Source organism: Sminthopsis crassicaudata, chromosome 5 (genome assembly GCF_048593235.1).
Source record: "Sminthopsis crassicaudata isolate SCR6 chromosome 5, ASM4859323v1, whole genome shotgun sequence".
In the NCBI taxonomy this organism is placed as follows: Eukaryota; Metazoa; Chordata; class Mammalia; order Dasyuromorphia; family Dasyuridae; genus Sminthopsis; species Sminthopsis crassicaudata.
Window position 1 is genome coordinate 264,028,952 of NC_133621.1, and position 26,335 is coordinate 264,055,286.

Sequence of the window (26,335 nt, forward strand, 5' to 3'; positions counted from 1 at the left end):
TGAGGAATTACTTGTATTCTTATAAATTTGAGTCACTTCTCTCTGTATTTTTTTCTAAACACTTTTAGTGGATCAAAACTCCAAATATGTACATTCTGAGGTTCTAAATTTTTAGTGCTTAGGTTACAAATGCAAAACAAAGTAGAACCTAACTTCCAGGAAACTACATTTCTTTATAAACCTTCTTTGTCTTCCTAGGCCTTTTAACAAGATTTGATGAAGATTGTTGTAAAATCTGGGTTATCAATGTGTTATTTCTCATTTTTACTACATGATAAGCCTAATTTGCTTTCATATATTTCCTAAATGCTATCATTGTTCTACTTATACTAAAGTTATCCCTTATATATCTTGTGACATTCTGTGCAAAATATATTATTGTTAATATTATGTAGCCTTCTTATAATCATTTTATATATTTTACTTTCATTTGAAACACGAAGTGGGTTGATTACCCAAAGGTTATCAGATTCCATGATTCACATCATTAAGGCAGAATATTAAGGAGATAGCTTTTGCACCAAAAAGAAGCTTATGATCTTTAACATAAGTGCATAATTTCTCAAATACAAATTACCAACTGAAAGGAATATGGCAAAAATACAATAGCTTATCTGGAAACAAGCATGGAAAAGTATCATCTTACACCTATTAGAATGATCTAATTAGTATGACAAAAAAGGAAAATTTTAATAAAATTTTGAGGGATTGCAGGAAAATTGGGATACTAATTCTCTGTTGTTAGAATTTGATCTGATCCAAATATTCTGGAGACCAATATGTAAATATGCTTAACAAGCTTTAAATCTTGGGTCCTCTCTGATCCACTTCTAGAGCTATATCCTGTAGAGAAAAATATATACAAATATATATGTATATATTTGTGCTTCAGGTGGTAGCAAAAATTGAAAAGTGTAAAAATGCTCATCAATTAGGGAATTATTGAATAAGTTGTAGTATATGATTGTAATGGAACAATATTGTGTTAAAAGAAATAATGAACAAGATAGCTTCATAAAAACCTAAAAGATTTACATGAACTAAGGCAAAGTGAAGTGAGAAAAACCAAAAGAACTTGGCATACAGTAATAATAATTAATACTGTACAATAAATTATAAATGACAACTTCCTTTTTTTATTTTTATTTTTTTATTTATTTATTTTGGCTAAGGCAATTGAGGTTAAGTGGCTTGCCAGGGCCATACAACTAGGTAGTGCTAAGTATCTGAGGTCACACTTGAACTCAGGTCCTTCTGACTTCAGGTTTGGTGCTTTATCCACTGTGCCACCTACCTGCCTCAAATATTCTTAACAATATAACGATTTGAGACAATTTTGAAGGAGGCATGATGGAATATGTGATTCACTTACAGAAAAATAATTGATGCATTCTAAATACAAATTAAAGCTTATTTTTTAAAATTTATTTTTCCTTGTTTTGTTTTGTTTTGTTTTTCAGTTTCCTACAACATGACTGATATAAGTATGTTTTGCATGAACTCACATATGTAATCTGTATCAAATTGTTTGCCTTCTCAATGAGGGGGAAGGAAACAAGAGAGGAGAGAATTTAGAAGTCATTTTTCAAATCAAATGTAATTTTTATATATGTAATTGGGGAAAATAAAATATTAAAAATCATAAAAGAAGTAAAGATGGAGGATTATTTATAGAAATTATGGCAAGACAATATTGGGTGTTGTTATTACTTAAGGGGAGATTTTTCTTTTTTTTTGTTTTGTTTTGTTTTGTTTTGTTTTGTTTTGTTTTAACAGAACTGTTCTATGATAAAGAGGTATTTAATTTTATTCTCTCAATTTCAATCTCTCCCTAGTAATTTCATATATACTAGTTCAGTTCTTCAGTCATTCTGACTCTGTATGATACTTTTTAATGGGACTTTTATATATTTCGAGTTTAATTTTTGGTTGGGGGTTTATAATTTGGTCTTTTTCTAGCCTTTTAAGTTGTAAGCCCAATTCGTTAATCTTCTCTTTCTCAATTTTCTTCAAATAAGCCTCTAAAGATATAAAATTTCCCCTTATTACCGCTTTAGCTGCATCCCAAAGATTTTGATATGATGTCTCATCATTATCATTATCTTGGGTGAAATTGTTAATTGTTTCTATAATTTGCTCTTTCACCCAGTCATTCTTTAAGATGAGATTATTCAGTTTCCAATTACTTTTTGGTCTATTTACCCCTAACTTTTTACTGAATGTAGCTTTTATTGCATTGTGATCTGAGAAGAAGGCATTTATTATTTCTGCCTTCCTACATTTAATTTTGAGATCTTTATGTCCTAGTATATGGTCAATTTTTGTATAGGATCCATGAACTGCTGAGAAGAAAGTATATTCCTTCCTATTGCCATTCAGTTTTCTCCAAAGGTCTATCATACCTAGTTTTTCTAATGTTCTATTTACTTTTTTAATTTCTTTCTTGTTTGTTTTGTGGTTTGATTTGTCTAAATCTGAGAGTGCAAGGTTGAGATCTCCCACTATTATAGTTTTACTGTCTATTTCTTCTTGCAGTTCTCTTAACTTTTCCTTTAGAAAGTTAGATGCTATACCACTTGGTGCATATATGTTTAGTATTGATATGGCTTCATTATTTATGCTACCTTTCAGCAGGATATAGTTTCCTTCCTTATCTTTTTTAACGAGATCTACTTCTGCTTTTGCTTGATCTGAGATAAGGATAGCTACCCCTGCTTTTTTGGCTTTACCTGAAGCATAATAGGCTCTGTTCCAACCTTTTACCTTTACTCTGTATGTATCTCCCTGCTTTAAGTGTGTTTCCTGTAGGCAACATATTGTAGGGTTCTGCTTTTTGATCCAATCTACTATCCGTCTCCGTTTGATGGGATCGTTCATCCCATTTACATTTACAGTTAAAATTACTAATTCTGTATTTCCTGCCATCGTATTATCCCCAGATTATGCTTTTTTCCCTTGACCCCCCTGATCCCCCTCCCCGATATTTAATTTACAGACCCCCCTTGTGACGCGCAACCCTCCCTCTTTTTTTTTTTTTTTTTTTTTTTTTCGGATCCCTCCCCCCTCCCTCCAAGTCCCTTCACTTATTCCCCTTTTCCTTTTCCCTTTTCCTCTCCCCCCTTTTAATGAGGTGAGAGAAAATTCTCTGAAAAACAAATATGTTAATTATTTACTCTTTGAGCCTCTTCTGATGAGAGTAAGATTCACACAATGATTCTCCCCCTCACTAAGTTCCCTCAGATATGGTGTATTTTCTATGTCTCTTCCTGGGATGTAGTTTCCCTCTTTTTATTACTCCTTCCCCTTTTTCTGAAACGACCTCCTTCCCTTTACTACACCCCCCTTTTTTTCTTTTATATCAGTAAAATCAAATTATCCTTGAGTATTTTTTATATACCCACAACAGAGTTACAGTTCTCAAGGGTTCTGTGTACCTTTTTCTGTTTCTCTTCAGTCTTGTGGATGTAGATCAAATTTTTTGTTTAAGTCTGGTTTTTTTCTTAGAAACATATAGAATTCCTCTGTTTCATTGAATGACCATCTTCTTCCGTGGAAAAAGATGCTAAACTTAGCTGGGTAGTTCATTCTTGGTTGCAGTCCTTGATCTTTTGCCTTTCGGAATATCAGGTTCCAGGCCCTTCTATCTTTTAATGTGGAGGCAGCCAGATCTTGGGTGACCCTTATTGTGGCACCTTGGTATTTAAATTGTTTTTTTCTAGCTGCTTGCAGGATTTTCTCCTTTGTGTGGTAATTCTGCAGCTTAGCCACAATATTCCGTGGTGTTCTTTTTTTAGGGTCTATTTCAGAAGGAGTTCGATGAATTCTTTCCACATCTACTTTCCCTTCTGTTTCTATTATCTCTGGACAGTTCTCTTTGATAATTTCCTGTAAAATAGAATCTAGGCTCTTTTTTTGGTCATAGTTTTCTGGAAGTCCAATAATCCGCAGATTATCTCTCCTAGATCTATTTTCCAGGTCTATAGATTTTCCCAGTAAGTATTTGACGTTGTTCTCCAGCTTCTCATTTTTTTTTGTTTTGTTTGACTGATTCTTGGGTTCTCTGTGAATCATTCATTTCTATTTGTTCCATCCTGACTTTTAAGGAGTTATTTTCTTCTTTCACAGTTTTTAGTTCTTTTTGTAAATGCCCAATTTCGTTTTTAAATGAATTATTTTGCTCTATTGAATTTTTTTCCATTTCCCTAATTTTTTTTTTTTGAGAATTATTTTCTTTTTCCAATTCAGAAATTCTATTTTCTTGAGACTTTTTTATCTTTTCCAATTCAGAAATCCTACTTTCCTGTGTTTTTTTAACCTTTTCTAATTCACTAATTTTGTTTCCCTGCATCTCCTGTGAATTCTTTATTTTTTCCAACTCCAATTTCAGGACGTTGTTATTCTCTATCATAACTTCCCTTTCTTTTCCCCATTTTTCTTCGATCTCCCTCCATTTTTTAAGAGCTTCTTCTAGGAGAGAGTTATGTGATGGGGGGCAGGAATCGTTCCCCTTTAGGTTGTTATCTTCTGAATCTTTGCTGTTAACTTCCTCGGGGTTGGGTACCCGCTCTTTCTCTGTATAGAAGGAATCTATGGTTTTTCTAGCTTTTTTGCTCATACTTAAAAAAAATCTTTTGGGGTCTGTCCCTGGGGTAGGAAATTATTTACTTCTTTACCAGCTTCCTCCCAGACCAGATGGATGCAGAGGCTCCTGAGCCTGAGCTAAGAGAGAGCTCTGGGAGAGAGTTCCCCACCCCCTCCCTGGAAGTGCCCCAGAGGTGATTAGCACTGCTGTGCTTTGAGGGCGTAGAATAGTGAAGACAGCAAGAAGCCCAGCCTATGTGTCCGGGTGGGGAGTGGGTGTCTGCAGCAGGTGACGTGAGAAGCCCCTGCGCTCAAACTGGAAGTGTCTGCCAGAAACCGCGGTCCCTAGTTCAAAGGTTCCGCTTCTCTGGGACTTCCTGGAGCTGAGTTCCACTCCCTCCAGCTAAGCTAGGCCGTGTGTGTTGCCTTGGGCCGTATCCACCCACTTGTCAGTCTCTTAACTATTCTCAGGAGGTAGCTGAGGCCACACCCCCTGGTGCCGAGTCTGCCGAGTCACCCCCAGGGTGGGGGGGGGGGAAATCTAATCTGAGTTTTAAAATATTTTGGCTTTCTCTTCTGAACTGCTAAATAATTAGCAGAGAAGAGCTAACAGCCTGTGCCAGATTCCTTTACCTCAGTGGCTTCTCTGATCCCAGAGCCCCTCCCAGCGCAATGGGCGCAGTGTGCCCCTACCCCACCGTCTGTGCTGGTCTTTCTTATTCCTCCCCTGAGAACTGACCTTTCCTGTTGAAACTCCAGATTCTCTTCAGCTGGTAAATCGTGCTTCCAGTCCTTGTGGTATCTATCAGTCCTGAGCTAATTTTGAGACTTAATTTATCTAATTGGTTGTGAGGGAGTGAGGACGTTCACAGAGACGTGTGTTTCTTCTCCGCCATCTTGGCTCCGCCCCCTAATGGGACTTTTAATATCAAAGATACTGTAATGATTTATCATTTCCTTCTCTAGTGTATCAAATGAAATAGTGGTATGATATCATGGCTCACACAACTAGTTATTGTATGCAGCCAATTTTACATTGGTGACTTACTGATTCCAGGCCCAGAATTCAATGCATTGACTTACTTAGCTGGCTCATTTTAATATATAATATCATGTATTACTATAATATATATGTATAATTAGTAGTAGTTACATACATATATATATATGTGTGTGTGTGTGTGTGTGTGTGTGTGTGTGTGTGTGTGTACTATCATTTTATGTTATATATTGCTATAACTTATATAGTGTGGAGTGGACTGAGGAAGACTATCTGCCTGAGTTCAAACCTAGTCTTAGAAACTTACTAGCTGCATGTTCCTGGACAAATAACTTAATCCTGTTTACCTCTGTTTCATCTAGAAAATGATGAGAAGAAGGCAATGGCAAACTATTCTGGTACATTTGCCAAGAAAACCCCTAATGGGTTCATGAAGAGACATACCTGACTGAATATTATATATTATCAGAAGAAAAAAATTTTATTGTAGTTACAATTGGATACATAACAAATATACATATTTATATGATTATGTGTTTGATTTATATATGCGTACTTGTGTGTATATAAATAGACATACTATGTACACCCAAATTCATTCCAATAAATGCACATATTATTATTTGTCTTTTCTTTTTGAAGAGGCTCAATGACATCTGTGATAGATTTAGGAGATGCAGGGTTGCACAAGATAACAACCTCTCTCTTAATTCCAGTCATCAAAGTCCAGTGGCAATGACCCAGGATATATTGAATGACCTTGACATTTTCAGTATCTGACCAAACTCTAAGTGCTCCACAATATCTACTTCAGTTGCTTTCATAGCCATTGGAACAAATTGTTCTCATCTCTCCATTCTGCCAAAGGAAGTCTTCACATGCTTGGCTAGATATCCCTCTAACTAAATGATAGGTGTGAAGCTTGTTAGTTGCCTCTAACCTGGTTAAGCTCACCTGCCAAGATGGTTTTACCAGGTTATATCTGCTGTATATGCTATACCTTTTTGGATTTACAAGTGAGAGTTGGGTAAATGTAGACAAAAAAAAGGTGTATAAGAAGGGCAAAAAAGATCTTGGCAAGCAGAGGTATTAGTCCTCTCTGAAAACCTCACATGTATATATTTTCACACAAACAACAGGTATATTTGTCCAAGTACACAAATATTCATATATATATATATATATATATATATATATATATATGTATTTGTTGAAGTTAGAGGTGATAGACATATATATTGAATAGAGATGACAGTGAAAATTTTTTGAAGATTATAGGGGCTTGACTTCTAATTTAGATGTCAACAAGAAAGCTTATTGTCAAACTCAATTCCCCTTAAGAATAATATCAACAATAAAAAGATGTGTCAAATGAAACAAATCTTTAAAAAAATTAACCCCTGCTTCTCATATAGGATAGCAAAAATAGACAGCAACTGAAACATGAACTGCTTCAATATTTTAATTCCGTAGGAAGAATATTAGAAAGAAATGAAGTAATAAGAATCTATTTTAAACCCAAAGGCATCTCTAGGACTCTGACCTTAATTCATGATCCTCTGGAATTAAGTAATACCCTAAAAGATTGGATTTCTCTGCTAAATCTCAGACGTGGGTCACTACCATTTGCTTCATGTCTGTACACATGCAGCTAAATAAAGAACATCATACAACATTCTGCCTTATTCCATTACAGATATTTTATGTAATCTCAAGTAAACTTTCATTGCTATAACGCAATACTACTACATATTCTTAATTAACTCATCATCCCAGGTGCTACAATGGCTCTTCCAAACCTTATCTTTCATGTTTTTACCTCATATGATTGTTTTTTCTTTCTCTCATTTGAAAACCTTACCTCATTTTTTAAATAATTGAGACCATTTTCTAAGACCTCATTCTTCTTTTTCTCTGTTTCATGTCACCCAGATACCTTCTGATGCCATTTCCTCTTTCATTTCTCTCTCTCTCTCTCTCTCTCCCTCCCTCCCTCCCTCCCTCCCTCCCTCCCTCCCTCCCTCCCTCTCTCTCTCTCTCTCTCTCTCTCTCTCTCTCTCTCTCTCTCTCTCTCTCTCTCTCTCTCTCTCGCAATTGGGGTTAAGTGATTGCCCAAGGTCATACAACTAGGAAATATTAAGTTTCTGAGACCAAATTTGAACTCAGGTCCTCCTGACTTCAGGGCCAGAACTTTTTCTACTGTGCCATCTAGCTGCCTCTCTTCCCCTTTCTTACATGAAGAGGTAGCCCTTCACTTTTCAAAGGCAATATATATATATGCATAAATAATACCTTTCCATCCTGTCTTCCCATGAAGATTGCTCAATCTATTATTTTATCTTTCTAATTTATCTTCGATTTTTCTTACCTACTACCTGGTTCTATACTATCCTGCAAACACCCATATGTCTCATCCTCAAAAAATCCTTATTTGATCCATTCATCTTTACTGGTTATTGTTGCATATCTCTCCTCCCTTTTGTAGCTAAACTTTTTAAGAAAGCAGTCTACAAAAAGATACATATACTTCCTTTACTCTCATTCTACTCTTAATTATATCAACTTTTTCTTTCTGCTTCATTCAAACAAAATTGCTCTCTTCCAAATAACCAATGATCTAGTAAATGCCAAATCTAAAGGCTTTTTTTGGAATCTTCATCCATTTAGATTTCTCTGTATTTTGTGTATTTATTAATATTAGTTTACTTAATATTCATTCTATTTAAACTTTTTTTTTAACAGTACCTGCCACTTGTTCTCTTCCTATCTGAAGACTTCTCAGTCTCGTACATGGATCTTCAGCTGAAGCATGCCCATTCACTGTGAGTATCCTTTGGGGATTTTTCCTGGGCCCTCTTTTATTCCCCTTATATATTGTTCATTTGTTTTCTCAAGAATATCTGTGGCTTCAAAGATATAACAAAAAAGGGAAAAGAACCTACATGTGCAAAAATCTTCATATCAGCCCTTTTTGTAGTGGCAAGGAACTGGAAACTGAGTGAATGCTCATGTTGTAGAATGTCTAAATAAGTTATAGTATGTTAATGTTATGGAATATTATTGTTCTGTAAGAAATGATATGCAAAATGATTTCAGAAAGGCCTGGAGAGACTTACATGAACTGATGCTAAGTCAAGTGAGTAGAACCAGGAGAACATTGTACACAGCAACAAGAAGATTATGTGATGATTAATTCTGATGATGGCGTTTTGCAATGCTGAGTTGATTCAGGACAATTCCAAAAGAATATACTTACAATAAAAAGAGTCATTTGCATCCAGAAAGGGGCCTGTAGGCACTGAATGTGAATCATAACATAGTGTTTTCACCTTTTTTTTGTTGTTTGCTAGTCTTTTTTCTCTTTCTCATTTTTTGATCTGAATTTTCTTGAGCATCATAATAATTGTAGAAATATCTTTAGAACAATGGAATATGTTTAACCTATATTGAATTACTTGCTGTTTAGGGGATTACTTGATGTTTAGGGGAGGCAGTGGGGGAAGGAAGAAAAAAAAATGAAACATCAATTCTCATGCATGTTGCTCTCTTTAACAATGAGATGATTCAGATCATTTCCAATGATCCTGTGATCAAAAGAGCCAGCTACACCCAGAAAGAGGACTGTGGGAACCGAATGTGATTCACAACATAGCATTCTCACTGTTTTTGTTATTTTCTTGCATTTTATTTTCTTCATCATTTCTTTTGTGGTTTAATTTGATTTTTTTTTGTACAGAAAAATAATTGTATAAATATGTATGCATATATTGGAATTAATATATATTTCTACCATGTTTAACATATATTGGACTATTTGCCATCTATGGCAAGGGATGGGAGAAAGGGGGAAAGTGGAACACAATGCTTTGCAAGGGCTAATGTTGCAGAATTATGTATGCATATATTTTGAAAAATAAAAAGCCTTAATAAAAATATGTGCATCTATAATACACATTTGTTTTTCCAATATAACAAATGTTCTTTGAGGCCAGTAACTGGTTAAATTTTATTTATGTATTTTTAGTTGCCAACAAATAGCAAGAGTATAATTAATGTTTGTTGATGGATCTTAAAAACCTGAGTTTTCAGATCTGTTAACTATCTCAATTGAACATGTATAACTAAATTTAATTTTATAGAACAATTTAGATTTTTAAAACCTTTCAATCTCACTGGATTTTCTTTCCATCATTGAAATGTAGTCTATGACTATCCCCGTTGGATAAAACTGAGAGTTTATAGTCTCAGTCTCACAGAACAGGTTTTCTGATTCCCAACACAGATTCTTTTCACTAACCCAGAAGAAAGATAATTTAGCACAAAAATGATAAATTTTGCATGAATTAAACTTTTTTGAAAATAAAAAAAGAAAAGAAACACAAGGCTTTGCAAGGGCGAATGTTGAAAACTAAGTGCATTTAGAAATTTTGGAAAAAAATAAATAAAATTTTAAAAAATTTTGAAAAAAAAGAAAAATTAAAATTCGATTATCATCTCTGAGATTTTTATTCTACTTCTCCAGTTTTACTCATTTTTCTGAATTGTTACTTTGTGTCTTCAATTGCCTATTGGATATCTCGGATACTGATAGAAATTTGAAATTCAATTTTTCCAGAAATTACCTCATTTTCTTTCTTTTAATAACACCTTCCAAGCTTCCTTATTACTTTTGAAGGCACAGTCATCTTTCCATTCATTCTGGCTTGCTACCAACATATTTTATGGACTAATTTTCTCTCATTCTCATTTACCTTGTAATCAAGTTTTGTTAATTTTATCTCTTTTACCTGTCTCCTCTGAAACTGTCTCTGCCAGAGTGAAGGCTCTTATTACCTCCAGAGTCATCTGATTCATAAGTCTCTCTTCACTCTAGTACAGCCTCCTCTCATCTGTAAAAGTCATCTTCATTAAGTACATGTCTAATGTTATATACACTCATTATAATACTTAATAAACTCCAGTGGCTTACTATCACCTCCAGTATGAAATATAAAATGTTCTGTTTGTCATTTAAAGCCTTAATAAACTGCGTCCAATTTTTTTTTCAGTCTTCTTATTTCTCATTCCCCAACTTCTCCAATATACACTTTTTTTTTTTTTTTTTTTTTTTTTTTTTTTTTTTTTTTGCCTTTTGTCTCTTTGCTCTTCCTCATACGGGACACTCTATTTCCGAACTCTGGACATTTTCACTGATTGCCCTCCATTCTTCATCATCCTTACATCATGGCTTCCTTGATTCCCTTAAAGTGCTTTCTAAAATCCCATTATCTATGGAAGTCTTTGCCTATCTCTCTTAAATTCAAGGCCTTTTGCCTAATTTATCCTATACATAATTTATTTGTACATAACACACAATGTTGTCTCCCACACTGGATTGTAAAATCATTAAAAGTAGGAGCTATTTTTTTTTGTTTTTGTTTTTGTTTTTAATTTTTCTTTGTGTTCCAGTGCCTGGCACAAAATAGGCATTTAATTAATATTTACTGATTGTTTTCAAGAACTAGTTTAAGTTGAATTAGGCTCCTGATCGGAAGCCTTAGATTATAGCTAGCTAGGTAACCACATAAAGAAAGAATGAAGACAAAATGTCTAAATTTGGAAGATAAACCAGAGACAAAAAGAAACTTTAGACTAAAGTAGTTAATATATCTTAGTATCAATTGATTATTGAATCTCAGTCAAGATTTCAGACACTGATGCAAAGCAAAAGCCAGAGTAGAGAAAAGGGACTAACTTTAGGCATTCTATACCTTAGAGACGGTAGGACAGTGGCTTATAGCATGCATCAGGGTCAGAACTTGCAGCCAAAACAATAGTGTCTCACTCCAGAAATGTGGAAGGAGACAATTCTTAGGCCTAGCCACCCCATCTAGTAATATAACTGGCAATATTATAAATTCAAGTGGCTCCTCTTTCTCACATACCAAATTGCAAAACAAATTCTTTCTAAATTCATTCCTTATCTCATCTGCCACAGAAGCTACTCCAAACCTCTGTTATCCTACAAACTCCAATATATCTTTATTTTTTATTTTTTAGTTTTTTTTTTTAGGCTAGGGTTAAGTTACTTGCCCAGGGTCACACAGCTAGGAAGTGTTAAATGTCTGAGACCAGATTTGACCTCGGGTCCTCTTGAATTCAGGGCTGGTGCTTTATCCACTGCGCCACCTAGCTGCCCCCCTGACTCCAATATATCTTAATTGATTTCTTTGTCTCTTAACTTTACTGAAAACATGTATATCAGTAATAATGAGCTCCAATTGTGTCATGTTTTCATCTCAAAATCCCCTAAAAGGATTTTATTATATGTTTTTTTTTTCATTTACTAACAAAGAGGTGGCCATTTTCCTTTCCAGAACTAAAAACTCTATAAAATCTTGCTCCCATTCCTTCGCTTCTCCAAAAAGTTACATCTTCTATAATGCCATCTCTCTTGAGGTTTCAGTTCCTCTTGTAAAATCACTGGTTCCGACTTTTAGTACCTTCAAAACTATCCCAACAAAATAAAACAAAAATTAAAAATAGCCTTCACTAATCCTACCATCCTTTCAAATTATGAGCCTCCATTCTCCTTACATTCCCATTTAAATTTTTTTTGGGGGGAAAACAAAACTAAACAAAACAAAACTTTATTGCTTCCACTTCTTTTTTGCTTACTCCTAAAACCTTTCTGTGACAGCTTACAAACTCATCCATCATATACCTTACTATTCCCTTAAAAAGTTATCAAGAGGAGGCATCTAGGTGGTGCAGTGGATAGAGCACCAGCCCTGAATTCAGGAGGACCCGAGTTCAAATCTTGTCTCAGACACTTAACACTTCCTAGCTGTGTGACCCTGGGCAAGTCACTTAACACCAGCCTCAAAAAAAAAAAAAAAAGTTATCAAGAGTCTCTTAACTAGCTAGTCCAATGGCCTTTTCAAACCCTATTACATATCAGTTACATTACACACAGGATTATCTTCTCCTTTTCTAACTTTTTTATTTTTCTTATACCACTTTGTCTTGATTTCATGTTTACCTTTATGAACCCTCCTTATTTTATTAGCTCACCATTTATATCATATGATGTAATTGTAGATGTTCTTCAAGTTTCTGCCCTAAAGTTTTTTTTTCATCTCTTTTCTTTCTTTCTTTTTCTTTTGTGCAAATATTCCTTTATCTTACTTCTCCCACATCTTGAAGGATAGATTTTAACTATGGATTTAACGATCATCCTTAGGGAGGAATATTATTTCCAAGCCTCTAAACTGAGCTTCCTATTGCTTCTAAGATTTAATAAGAATTCCTCTTGTTATTCATTAAAGGTATACAATCAGTCACAAATATATTTTGCTAGGCTCATTTGCTATCTGCATTCCACAAATTAGGTGAAAAATAACATTTTATTTCTCTCCTCTTCACTTGATACTACATTTCCCATCTCTGTTGCCTTCTTGAAATTTGCACCCACCCCTTAACTGAAACTTCATAGAGTTCTTCTTTCCAATGTATAGTTCAAGAACTGTTTTCTGGGTGAAACTATGCCTGATTCCTGCATGAAACTTTGCCTGATTCCATATATCCAAACACTATCCAATCCAAACCAACTTTCATATATTTATATGTATTTGCATTTATTTTTTGTATGTAAGGAGAGAGAGAGACAGAAACAGACACACACACACACACACACACACACACACACAGAGAGAGAGAGAGAGAGAGAGAGAGAGAGAGAGAGAGAGAGAAAGATATATATTTGATGTTTCCTCCAGTGTCAAGTAAACATCTTATAATTAGATGGGGTTTCTTTCTTTATAATTTTATTTGTGGCCTATTATACAATGTCTGGTAGATAGGAGGTATATTATACAATAAAGTGTAAGAAAACCTACTGTAATATAATTTTTACTATACATACAATAATTTATACTACCAAGTGGTACTATATACATATATATATATATATATATGTATATATATGTATATATATATATACATATATATATATACATATATATATATATATATATGTTGTATATTTCACAATTCTTTTCCAGTTCTGGCACTCCAAATAGTACTTCTATAAAGATTTATTGATATATATGGGTCCTTTTCCTTTTTATTTTATCTTTTTTGGATTTAAGCCTAGTAGTTGTATCATTGGTCAAAGGATATATCCAGTTCAGTAACTTTTCAGAAATTACTTTCTGAAATGGCAGCTCCAATTCACAATTCCATCCAGAGTGTATTAATGCTTAACTATGTTTTAAGGATTGTTGAAAAGAAAAGAAAGGAATCCAAAAGGAGATAGGGAACTCAATATAAAAATGAATACGAAGTTGTGGAAAGAATAAAAGTTTATAGAGGCAGCTAGATGGTGCCCTGAAGTCAGGAGTACCTGAGGCCAAATCTGGCTTCAGACACTTAATGCTTCCTAGCTGTGTGACCCTGCCTCAGGGCAAAAAGAAAATAAAAAAATAAAAGTGTATTATTTTTTAGAAGAAAGAAATTGACATGCATACTTTTCAATCTAGCAGTGTAACTGCTGAATCTGTATATCTAAAAAAAACATAAAAGAGGGGAAAGTACTCAGATTTGCAAAAATGTTTGTATCAGCTCTTTTTGTAGTGGCAAGGAACTGGAAATTGAATGGATATCCATCAATTGAGGAATGGTTGGGTAAGTTATAGTATATGAAGTTAATGTAACATTATTATTGATGTTCAGACTGATTTCAGAAAAGAATGGAAGGCATATGAAATGATGCTGAGTGAAGTGAGCAGAATAAAGAGAAAATTGTACACAATAACAGCAAGATTATGTGATGATCAGCTATGACAGCTTTTACTTTTCTGAGTAATGTGGTGATCCAAGACAATACCAATCAAATAGGGATGGAAAATGCCATCCACATCCAGAGAAAGAAATATGGAAACTGAATATAGTATGAAGCATATTTTTTCATGTTTTTTGTTACTTTTCTTATTCTTTTTCATGAGTTTCCTTTTGGTCTGATTTTTCTTTCACAACATGACAGATATAGAAATATATTTCAGAAGATTCTAAGTGTATAATCTAAGTCAGATAATTTGCTATCTTAGGGAGGGGAGAGTTGAGGGAAGGAAGGAGAAAACATTTAGAACACAAAATGTTAAAAAAAAATGAACATTGAAAACAATCTTTACACTTGAAAAGATAGAATGCTATTAAAAATAAAGTTATTAAATAAAAGAAAGGAAAAAAAAAGAAGTTAAGGATTCAAGATATTGGAGGTAGAATAGTTTTGTTGTCAGATATGGCCACCACATCAATTGGTTTTAAGTAGTAAAGATATAGGGTACAAAGAATTGTGAGGTTAACTAATGGGAAGAAAATTATTTTAAAATATCAATAACATTAAAATATTGTCAACATGAGTGTTGAAGTAACAAGATGAAATGGGCAAGATTAAAAAGACAAAACTAAGGCGTTAAAATTCTTTAAAGATGGAAAAGTATCTCAGAGCAGTCAATTATTTGCAGGATATATATATACATCTAAAGCTCCCAATTGCTTTTAGAATGAAACACAAACACAATCTGATATTCCCAGAAGGATACCCACTTATTTCTCCTCCCATATTTTACTTTCTAGACAATCTGCCTTGTTTTTCCCCCATATATGTCAATTGTTCTATATAATTTTATTTTTAAACATTATCTCATATTTGTTGAATATATTTCCTTCTCCACCTTTTTCTTCAAATATCAGCTTGCTTTTTTCTATATACCTCCTTTTTGATCTTCACAACATTCATGAGATTGGCATCCTCCCTCTGATGACTTAGTTATTTTGTATTTACTTTATATGCATTTTGAGTTTCTTCTAATGTCTCTTCCAATAGAATTTAAATTTGTAAAAGATCATCACTCTGTCTATATCACAAAAACTGCTGGGAAAACTGGAAATGAGTATGGCAGAAACTAGGCATGGACCCACATTTAACACCACATACTAAGATTAGATCAAAATGGGTCCAAGATTTAGGCATAAAGAACGAAACCATAAAAAAATTGGAGGAACATAGGATGGTTTACCTCTCAGACTTGTGGAGGAGGAAAGAGTTTGTGTCCAAGGGAGAACTGGAGACCATTATTGATCACAAAATAGAAAATTTTGATTATACCAAATTAAAAAAGTTTCTGCACAAACAAAACTAATGCAAACAAGATTAGAAGGGAAGTAACAAATTGGGAAAACATTTTTACAGTTAAAGGTTCTGATAAAGGCCTCATCTCCAAAATATACAGGGAATTGACATTAATTTATAAGAAATCAAGCCATTCTCCAATTGATAAATGGTCAAAGGATATGAACAGACAATTTTTAGATGGTGAAATTGAATGTATTTCCACTCATATGAAAGAGTGTTCCAAATCACTACTGATCAGAGAAATGCAAATTAAGACAACTCTGAGATACCACTACACACCTGCCAGATTAGCTAAGATGACAGGAACTAATAAAGATAAATGTTGGAGTGGATGTGGGAAAATTGAGCCCTGATGCATTGTTGGTGGAGTTGTGAATGAATCCAACCATTCTGGAGAGCAATCTGGAATTATGCCCCAAAAGTTATCAAACTGAGCATACCCTTTTATCCAGCAGTGCTACTAGTGGGCTTATATCCCAAGGAAATACTAAAGAAGAGAAAGGGACTTGCGTGTGCCAAAATGCTTGTGGCAGTCCTTTTTGTAGTGGCTATAAACTGGAAAATGAATGGATGCCCATCAATTGGAGAATGGTTGGGTAAATTATGGTATATGAATTTTATATAATATTATTGTTCTGTAAGAAATGACCAGCAGGATGAATACAGAGAGGCTTGGAGAGAATTACTTCAACTGATGCTGAGTGAAATGAGCAGAACTAGGAGATCATTACACACTTCAACAACAATATTATATGAGAAAGTATTTTGATGGAAGTGGATATCTTCAACATAGAGACGAGCTAATCCAATTCCAATTGATCAATGATGGCCAGAATCAGCTACACCCAGAGAAGGAACACTAGTAAATGAGTGTAAACTGTTAGCATTTTTTGTTTTTCTCCCCAGGTTATTTTTACCTACCGAATCCAATTCTTCCTTTGCAACAACAACAACAACAAAATTTGGTTCTGCACATATATGCTGTATCTAGGATATACTATAACATATTTAATATATATGGGAAAGCCTGCCATCTAGGGAAGGGGGTGGAGGGAAAGAGGGGGAAATTCGGAACAGAAGGGAGTAGAAGGGATAATTGTAAAAAATGACCTATGCATATGTACTGTCAAAAAATGTTATAATTATAAAATTAATTAAAAAAATTGGAAAAATGTTAAGGTCTCATGGGTAAGTCATGTTTACATAATAAAAATGACATTAGCTAAATATATATATATATATATATATATATATATATATATATATATATATATATATATATAAAAAATATATATATATAAATATATATATATAATAAATAAATAAATATATGAAATTGCTGTTCCACCCAATCATCCTTTAAGATGAGATTATTTAGTTTCCAATAACTTTTTGGTCTATTTACTCCTAACTTTTTGTTGAAAGTAGTTTTTAATGCATCATGATATGAAAAGAAAGCTTTTAGTATTTCTGCCTTCTTGCATTTAATTTTGAGGTCTTTACGTCCTAATATAGGGTCAATTTTTGTATAGGTTCCATGAACTGCTGAGAAAAAAGTATACTCCTTTCTATCACCATTCAGTTTCCTCCAAAGATCTATCATGCCCAATTTTTCTTATATTCTATTTACCTCTTTAATTTCTTTCTTATTGTTTTTTATGGTTTGATTTATCTAACTCTGAGAGTGCAAGGTTGAGATCTCCCACTATTATAGTTTTGCTACTTCTTCTTGCAACTCTTTTAACTTCTCTTTTAGGAAATTAGATGCTATACCACTTGGTGCATATATGCTTAGTATTGATATTGCTTCTTTGTCTAAGCTACCCTTTAGCTGGATATAGTTTCCTTCCTTATCTCTTTTAATTATTGCTTTTGCTTGATCTGAAATAATGATGTATACCCCTGTTTTTTTTAACTTCACCTGAAGCATAAATTCTGCTCCAGCCTTTTACCTTTACTCTGTATGTATCTCCCTTCTTTAAATTTGTCTCCTGTAAACAACATATTGTAGGATTCTGACTTTTGATCCAGTCTGCTATCCACTCTGCTTAATAAGAGAATTCATACTATTCACTATTACAGTTAAAATGACTAATTCTTTATTTCCTGCAATCATATTATCCCCAGATTATGCTTTTTTTTCCTTGCTCCCCCTGAATCCCTTCCTCAGTATTAAACTTATGGACCCAACTTGTGTCATGCAGCCCTTCCACTTTAGTATTCCTCCCTCCTCCCTTTAAATCATTTTCCCTTTCTTGTACCCTTCCCTTATTACTCTTTTCCTTTTCCCTTTTTCTCTCCCAGTTTTTAATGAGTTGAGAGAGAATTCACTGTAAAGTAAATATGTCAATTATTTTCTCTTTGAACCAACTCTGATGAAAGTAAGATTCATACAATGTTCCTTCCCCTCTCTAAATTCCTTCAGATGTGATAAGTTTTTTTTTTTTTTTTTGCCTCTTCATGGGATTTAGTTTCCCTCTTTTTATCTCCCCTTTTCCCTTTTTTCTGACACTATCCCCTTTCTATTTCTACTTCCCTTTTTATGTTATATCAGTAAAATCAAAATATACATGTGGTCTTTATGTATATCTACAACAGAAATACAGTTCTCAAGAGTTCCTTTTACCTTTTTCTGCTTCTCTTGAGTCCTATGGTTGGAGAACAAATTTTTTGTTTAGATCAGGTGTTTTCCTTTAAAACAAATGGAATTCATCTGTTTCATTAAATGTCCATGTTCTCCCATGGAAGAAAATGCTCAGCTTAGCTGGGTAGTTTATTCTTGGCTGCATTCCAAGTTCTTTTGCCTTTCAGAATATCAGATTCCAGTCCCTTTGATCCTTTAATATGGACACAGCCAGATCTTGAGTGACCCTTATTGTGGAACCTTGGTATTTGAATTTTTTTTTTTCCTGGCTGCTTGTAATATTTTTCCTTAGTCTGATAGTTCTGAAATTTCATAGAGTTTGTTGTTGTTGTTGTTATTGTTGTTGTTGTTGTTGTTGTTGTTGTTGTTGTTGTTTTAGGGTCATTTTCCAGAAGTTGTTCAATGAATTCCTTCAATGTCTATTTTACCTTCTGCTTCTATTACCTCTGGGCAGTTCTCTTTGGTGATTTCGTGTAAAATAGTATCTAGGTTCTTTTTTTCCATCATAATTTTGGGAAGTTCAATAATCCTCAGATTATCTCTCCTAGATCTATTTTCCAGGTCTGTTGTTTTTCCAAGTAGTTAATTAATGTTTGTGTCTATGTTTTCATTTTTTTTTTTTTTTTTTTTTTTGTTTTGTTTTGTTTTTGTTTTTGTTTTTGTTTTGCTTGACTGATTCTTGGTGTCTCAAGGAATCATTCATTTCTATTTGTTCAGTTCTTATTTTTAATGAGTTATTTTATTCATTAACTTTTTTATTTCTTTTTGCATGTATTCAATTGAGTTTTTAAATGAGTTGTTTGAGTTGTTTTGCTCTATGGAATTTTTTTTTTTTTCTATTTCACTATTTTTTTTTAGTGAGTTATTTTCTTTTTCTAATCCACAAATGCTACTTTCCTGAGAGTTCTTTATCTTTTCCAATTCACAAATTCTGTTTCCCTGCACATCCTGGGAGGTTTTTACCTTTTCCAATTCACATTTCAGGAGTTGTTTACCTTTTCCAATTCACATTTCAGGAAGTTGTTACTTTCTTGCATAGCTTCTCTTTCCTTTTCCCATTTTTCTTCTAGCTCTCTTTTAAGGTTTTTATTGTCTCTTTTAGGAGAGCCTTTTGTGTTGGGGACCAACAATTGTCTGGGGACTGTCCACTTTTTGTCTCATTGGGGTTGAAAATCTGCTCTCTTTCTGTACAGAAGGTAGCAATTGTCATTTTGATTTTTTTTTTACTTATTTTTAAAAGCCTGTAGGGTCTGACTTCAGGGCCAGGAAGTTACCAGCTTCCTCTGCAGAACAGGGCTAAGTGTATGGACAGCCTCCAACCAGCTACAAAGAGTGGTCAGATATGTGAGTGCTCTGGGAAATAGTTCCCCAATGGAAGTGACTGAGGCCTGCATGGGTAGCTGCAGAGGTGCCCTGCAAAGAACCCTGCTGTGGGGATTAACCACTGCCCTGAGGGAATAGGCTGAGAAGTGAAAGTGTCACTATCCCAAGCTAAAGCCATCTGTGGGGCTGCAGGTATTAGCAGTTGCCCAATGAATACATCCACAAGCCACCAGAAGTGTCTCTGCCCAGGGAACCACAATCCCATGTGGGAGTTCTATTGCCCTAAGCCAAGCCCCCCTCTGTGCAGAATAGAGGCTGCCCCAGGCACACACACCCCCTTACTGTGTAGATTTGCAACTAACCTAGCCGTGCTGCAGAATGCAGCTGCACAGTTGTGCTGGTCTGTGCTGATTCACTTCCAGTTTAGGGTAGGTACAACTAGATCCTGTTAGGTTCTGGAGTTTTTAGAGTACCCTGTACCTCTGGCTCTAATCTCTCTGCTGGCCCACTACAATCAAGGCAAAGCAGTCAGCCTATGGCAGAGTCATTTCCACTACTTTTCTAGCCACAGAGGTTACCCCCATCCTTTGTCCACTTTTATCTCCCTGTCTGTGATGATCTGTTTCCACCCCTCAGGACAAGCCTGCTCTGGCAGTCCTCCAGATCATATTTGGCTGGTACATCATTGTATCTTTAATCTTTGTGAATTTCACCAGTCAAGTGCTATTTTTGAGGCTGAATTCAAAGACTGGTCAGGAGGGCATGAGAGGAGCTTAGAAAGTCGTGTGTGCCTTCTCCACCATCTTGGCCACTATGATATTTCTTAATAAAATTTTATTTTTAAAATAAATTATAGCTTTTTTCTTCTTAAACCTTTGTCTTCTTCAGATCTGTTATCTGTTGCTAGCTCTCTGATTTGTTTAATGGAAGGTAACACTATTAAATGCAGAGTTTTCCCAAGTTGTGACAATTCTATTATAAAGAATAGTTTTTATTTTTTATCATGACTTTAAAGAACAATGGATTTGATGAAATATGTTTATTCATTACGGAGAATCATTAGGAAAAGCTTGTGAGTCCCACTTATGGCTATATTTCATGGAAAAAATTCTTACTTTATTTCCTCTATCATGTAAAACTTACAACATATTCAGTGGGTGAAAAAAATGCTGATCATAGGAGTCACAGTGTAAATATGAAAGATATAACCTATCAGTTGGGTGGCATTGGATGTATCATTGCATTTCACAATATTATTGCAAGGGAAATTCTTGATGAATTCTAAAATATGTAAATAGTGTCTTGGGTTGGCATTTGGGAAAGGCTAGTTTCTCTGAAGTGTACTACTTTGGTCATTTCACTACAAATCTTAGAGTATTCACTAAGACATACCTACTAAAACATATATACATTGTGGTTTGGCTTGATGGATGGAGTTGATCACCATAAAGGAATCATAGATCCTTCAATAATTTGCATATCCTAATCACACCCATTGTGGAAAAGCAGGAACTACTAATTTATGTTAGTTGCAAATAGGAACTGTTTTATTAAGTATTTTTTTTTTACAAAAGATTATATATTTTTAGCTATACTTGAAAAATAATCAGGAATTTCCTGGAATATAGGCTGAAGTATAATGTAGAAAAGAAGAGGCAAAAGATGCAGAAGAAGAAGAAGCAAAAGAAGAAGAAGAAGAAGAAGAAGAAGAAGAAGAAGAAGAAGAAGAAGAAAAAGAAGAAGAAGAAGAAGAAGAAGAAGAAGAAGAAGAAGAAGAAGAAGAAGAAGAAGAAGGAGAACAAGAACAAGAACAAGAACAAGAACAAAAACAAGAACAAGAAGAACAAGAAGAAGAAGAAAAGGAAGAAGAAGAAAAGGAAGAAGAAGAAAAGGAAGAAGAGAAAGAGAAGGGTGAAGAGGAAGATAAATATATAAGCTAAAAGTTTTTTCATAAAATTGTGGTTATCTGTTGAAATGAAAGTGATATAAAAACAAAAGGTATAAGAAATATATTATATTATATATTAAAATATATTATATTATATTATATATTATTATATAATATATTATACATTATTATATTATGTATTATATATATTATATATTATTACTATATATTAAAATATATTATATTATATATATTAAAATATATTATAAGAAATATATTAAAATAAAATGAAAATATATTAAAATAAAATGAAAGTTTTGGACCTGATGGCCCTTGATATTGCTTCTAGCTTTATGTGTCTGATTCCACACTTCTGTGTAACTTTAAAGTGTTTAATATTTATGCATATGCATATGAAATCTAGGGAAGGTTCTGGGTTGTGTATTTGTTCTTTCATATATAAATTCAGTGGCATTGAAATGTCTCTAGATGAATAAAAAAGAAGGTTTTGCTTGTTTGAGTAAAGAAAGCGAGAAAGAAAAAAGCATTATGTACTAAGTTTTCTGTACTACTTTCAAAGTGAGAATTTGTACTGCTTTACTTTGTGAGTGACAGAGTGGACTTCAGAAAGTGAATCTAAATACTCAATGCATTGAAGGGAGCTAAAGTATTTAAGAGTTCAAAGTGTTCATTGATAGATCCAATGAAGAAAACATCACAAACTGCCTGAGGCAGAAGAGACATGTGAGATTTTCTTAAGTAATTTTAAAGACATGAACTCTGACTCTGAAAAAGTACAACCAGATGAGTCAACTCATATGCTTTACACCTCAAAGATAAATGGATTTCTTATTTGTTCTGTATACCTAAGCCTTTAGGGTAAGAACTCAGAACCAATAATTTATTTATGCATTATTACTGGGACTCAAGAAGATGTAGCACTTATCAACAGTGTTGAATGTAGTTTATTAGTAATCCCTTCAGAAGTGACACCTTTGATTCAGAGGGATGTAATCTATATTAAAAATAATAAATTAGCTTGACAGTATTTATTAGTTGGAGTTCTCAAAGCTATTTAAAAACATTTTCTAATTAATCGTAAGTACACTGTGAGGTAGATAAGGTACATAAAGAGATTGCTTCATACCATCTCTGATTTTTTTTTTTTTCCCCTTAGGGACAACAGACTTTTCATTGAAACTATATCACAAAACTGAAAGGCAATAATATCTTTACTGCTACATATTAAATAGTTTACAGATATATTTTCATAGGGGTTTGCCTCCCATCTAAATTATTCTTATAATTTTGTATGATGAGTTCACAGAACTTTTTCAATCCTTCTGTCTTTATTACTACTAAGAAAGAATAAATAATTAAGATATGCATAACAGATGAAAAGAATGAGACAATAAAAACTAACATGACTAAGCACACTCATGTAGTGCATTATGTAATATTTGCATACAGAATCTTCATGGCGCAAAAATTTCCAAAGGCTTTGTTGTTGTTACTTAGTTATTCAAATTGTGTCTGACTCTTCATGATCTCCATTTAAGGTTTTCTTGACCAATCATTTCCTTCTTCATTCATTTAATATATGAGGAAACTAAGATAAATAGTGTTAAGTGACTTGCCCAATATCACATAGTAAATGGTTAAGGTCAGTTTTAAACTAAGGAAAATAAATCTTCCTGATTCCAGGCCCAAGGTTCTATGCATTATGGAGACACCTAATTGCATCCTAAAACATATTATAAACATTATGAAATCATTTTACTACATAAGGAAATTGAGACTCAATATTAAGTGAATTTTCTTAAATAACACACCTATGTTATTTAAGGAGGGCCAGAATAAAAATCTATCTTTTTTTTTTTTTTTTCCTTATTTATTTATTTATTTGTTTATTTGTTTGTTTACAGAAATGTTATGCATAGGTAATTTTCCAGCATTGACAACTTTTGTTCCAACTTTTCCCCTCCTTCCTCCCACCCCTTTCCCCGGATGGCAGATTGACCACTACATATTAATTATGTTAAAGTATAAGTTAAATACTATATATGTATACATGTCTGAACATTTATTTGGCTACACAAAAAGAATAGGACTGTGACACAGTATACAATTACCTGTGAAGGAAATAAAAATGTAGGTGGACAAAAATAGAGGGATTGGGAATTCTATTTTAGTGGTTCATACTTAACTCCCAGAATTCTTTCACTGGGCATAGCTGGTTCAGTTCATTACTGCTTTATTGGAACTGATTTAGTTCATCTCATTGTTGAAGAGGGCCACATCCATCAGAATTGACCATAATATAGTACTGTTGTTAAAGTATATAATGTTCTCCTGGTCCTGCTCATTTCACTCAGCATCAGTAAGTCTCTCCAAGTCTCTCTGAAACCATTCTGCTGGTCATTTCTTACAGAACAATAAAATTCCATAATATTCATATAACTACAATTTATTCAGCCATTCTCTAATTGATGGGCATCGACTGAGTTTCCACTTTCTGGCCAATACAAAGATGGTTGACACAAACATTCTTGCACATATGGGTCCATTTCCCTTCTTTAAAATCTCTTTGGGATACAAGCCCAGTAGTAATGCTGCAGGATCAAAGGGTATACACAGTTTGATAACTCTTTGAGCATAATTCCAAATTGATCTAAAGAATGGCTGGATGTATTCACAATTCCACCAACAATGTAACAGTGTCCCAGTTTTCCTATACCCTCTCCAACATTCCTCATTATCTTTCCTTGTCATTCTGACCAATCTGACAAATTTGTAGTGGTATCTCAGAGTTGTCTTAATGTGCATTTCTCTGATTAATAATGTCTTGATTTTTTATAAATTAGAGTCAATTCTCTATATATTTTGGAAATGAGGCCTTTATCTGAACCTTTCACTGTAAAAGTGTTTTCCCAGTTTATTGCTTCCCTTCTAATCTTGTCTGCATTAGTTTTGTTTGTACAAAAACTTTTCAATTTGATATAAACAAATTTTTCTCTTTTGTGATCAATAATGACCTCTAGTTCTTCTTTGGTCATAAATTCTTTCATTTTCCACAGGACTGAGAGATAAGCTAATTTATTTTATAATCTCATTCTTTATGCCTAAGTCATGAATCCATTTTGATCTGATCTTGGTGTACAGTATTAAGTGTGGGTAAATGCCTAGTTTCTGCCATACCAATTTCCAGTTTCCCCAGCAATTTTTGTCAAACAGTGACTTCTTATCCCAAAAGCTGTGGTCTTTGAGTTAGCCAAACACTAGATTATTGAAGTTATTGGCTGTTTTGTCCTTTGAACCTAACCTTTTCCACTGATCAACTTGTATATTTCTTAGCCAATACCAAATGGTTTTGGTAACCTCTGCTTTATAAAATATAATTTTAGACCTGGTACAACTAGGCCATTTTCATTTGAATTTTTTTCATTAATTCCCCTGAAATTCTTGACCTTTTTTTTTTTCCATATGAACTTTGTTGTTATTTTTCCTAGGTCATTAAAATAGTTTTTGGCAGTCTGATTGGTATAGAGCTACATAAATAGATTAGTTTAGGTAGTATTGTCATCTTTATTATATTTGCTCACCCCATCCAAGAGCATTTAATATTTTTTCCAATTGGCTAGATCTGACTTTATTTCTGTGGAAAGTGTTTTGTATTTTTGCTCATATAGTTTCTGATTCAGCAGTTTCATTGAATCTCCATCTTCTTCCCTGAAAGAAAATGCTCAGTTTATCAGGGTAATTTATTTTTGGCTGCATTCCAAGTTCTTTGTCTTTCAGAATATCAGATTCAAGGCCCTTCAATCCTTTAAAGTGGAAGCTGCTAGGTCCTAAGTAATGCTTATTGTGGTTCCTCAGTATGTGAATTGTTTCTAATGACTGCTTGTAATATTTTTCCTTAGTCCAATAGTTCTCAAATTTAGCCACAATATTGTTTGCAGTTTTAATTTTGAGGTCACTTTCAGGAGGCATTCGGTCAATTCTTTCAATTTTCATTTTACCTTCTGGGCAGTTCTCTTTGATGATTTTCTGAAAGATAGTGTCTAGGTTCTTTTTTTCTTTATGTATTTCAGGGAGTCCAATAATCATTAGATTGTCTCCCCTAGATCTATTTTCCAGGATGATTGTTTTCTCAGTTAGATATTTTATATTTTTTCTATTTTTTCTTCATTTTATTTTATTTTATTTTTTGTTTTGTTTTTCTGTTTTGTTTGTTTTGCTTAATTGATTCTTGTTTTGCTTAACTCATTCATTTCCATTTGTTCAATTCTGAATTTTTGTGAGTTATTTTCTTCATTTACTTTTTTTTTTTTTAACTTTTTTTTGTATTTGATCAATTGAATTTTTAAATGAGTTGTTTTTTTCTATGGATTTTTTTTTTTTCATGTCACCAATTCTGTTTTTTTAAAGAGTTATTTGCTTTTTCTGTTTCACAAATTTTGTTTTTCTGGGAGTTGTTTTCTTTTTCCATTTTGTCAAATCTATCTTTTAATCAACTATATGCTTTTTCCATTTTACTGTCTATTTTCTGTTGTCTTTTCCAAACCCTCTTGCAAAGCTTTCATTTCCTTTCCCCATTTTTCTTCTAGCTCTCTTTAAGATCCTTTTTAAATGTCTTCTAGGATAGCCTTGTGTGGTGGGTACTAGGTTATATCACCTTTTGGGGCTTCTTCTAGAGACAATTTATCTTTAGACTCCTCAGGC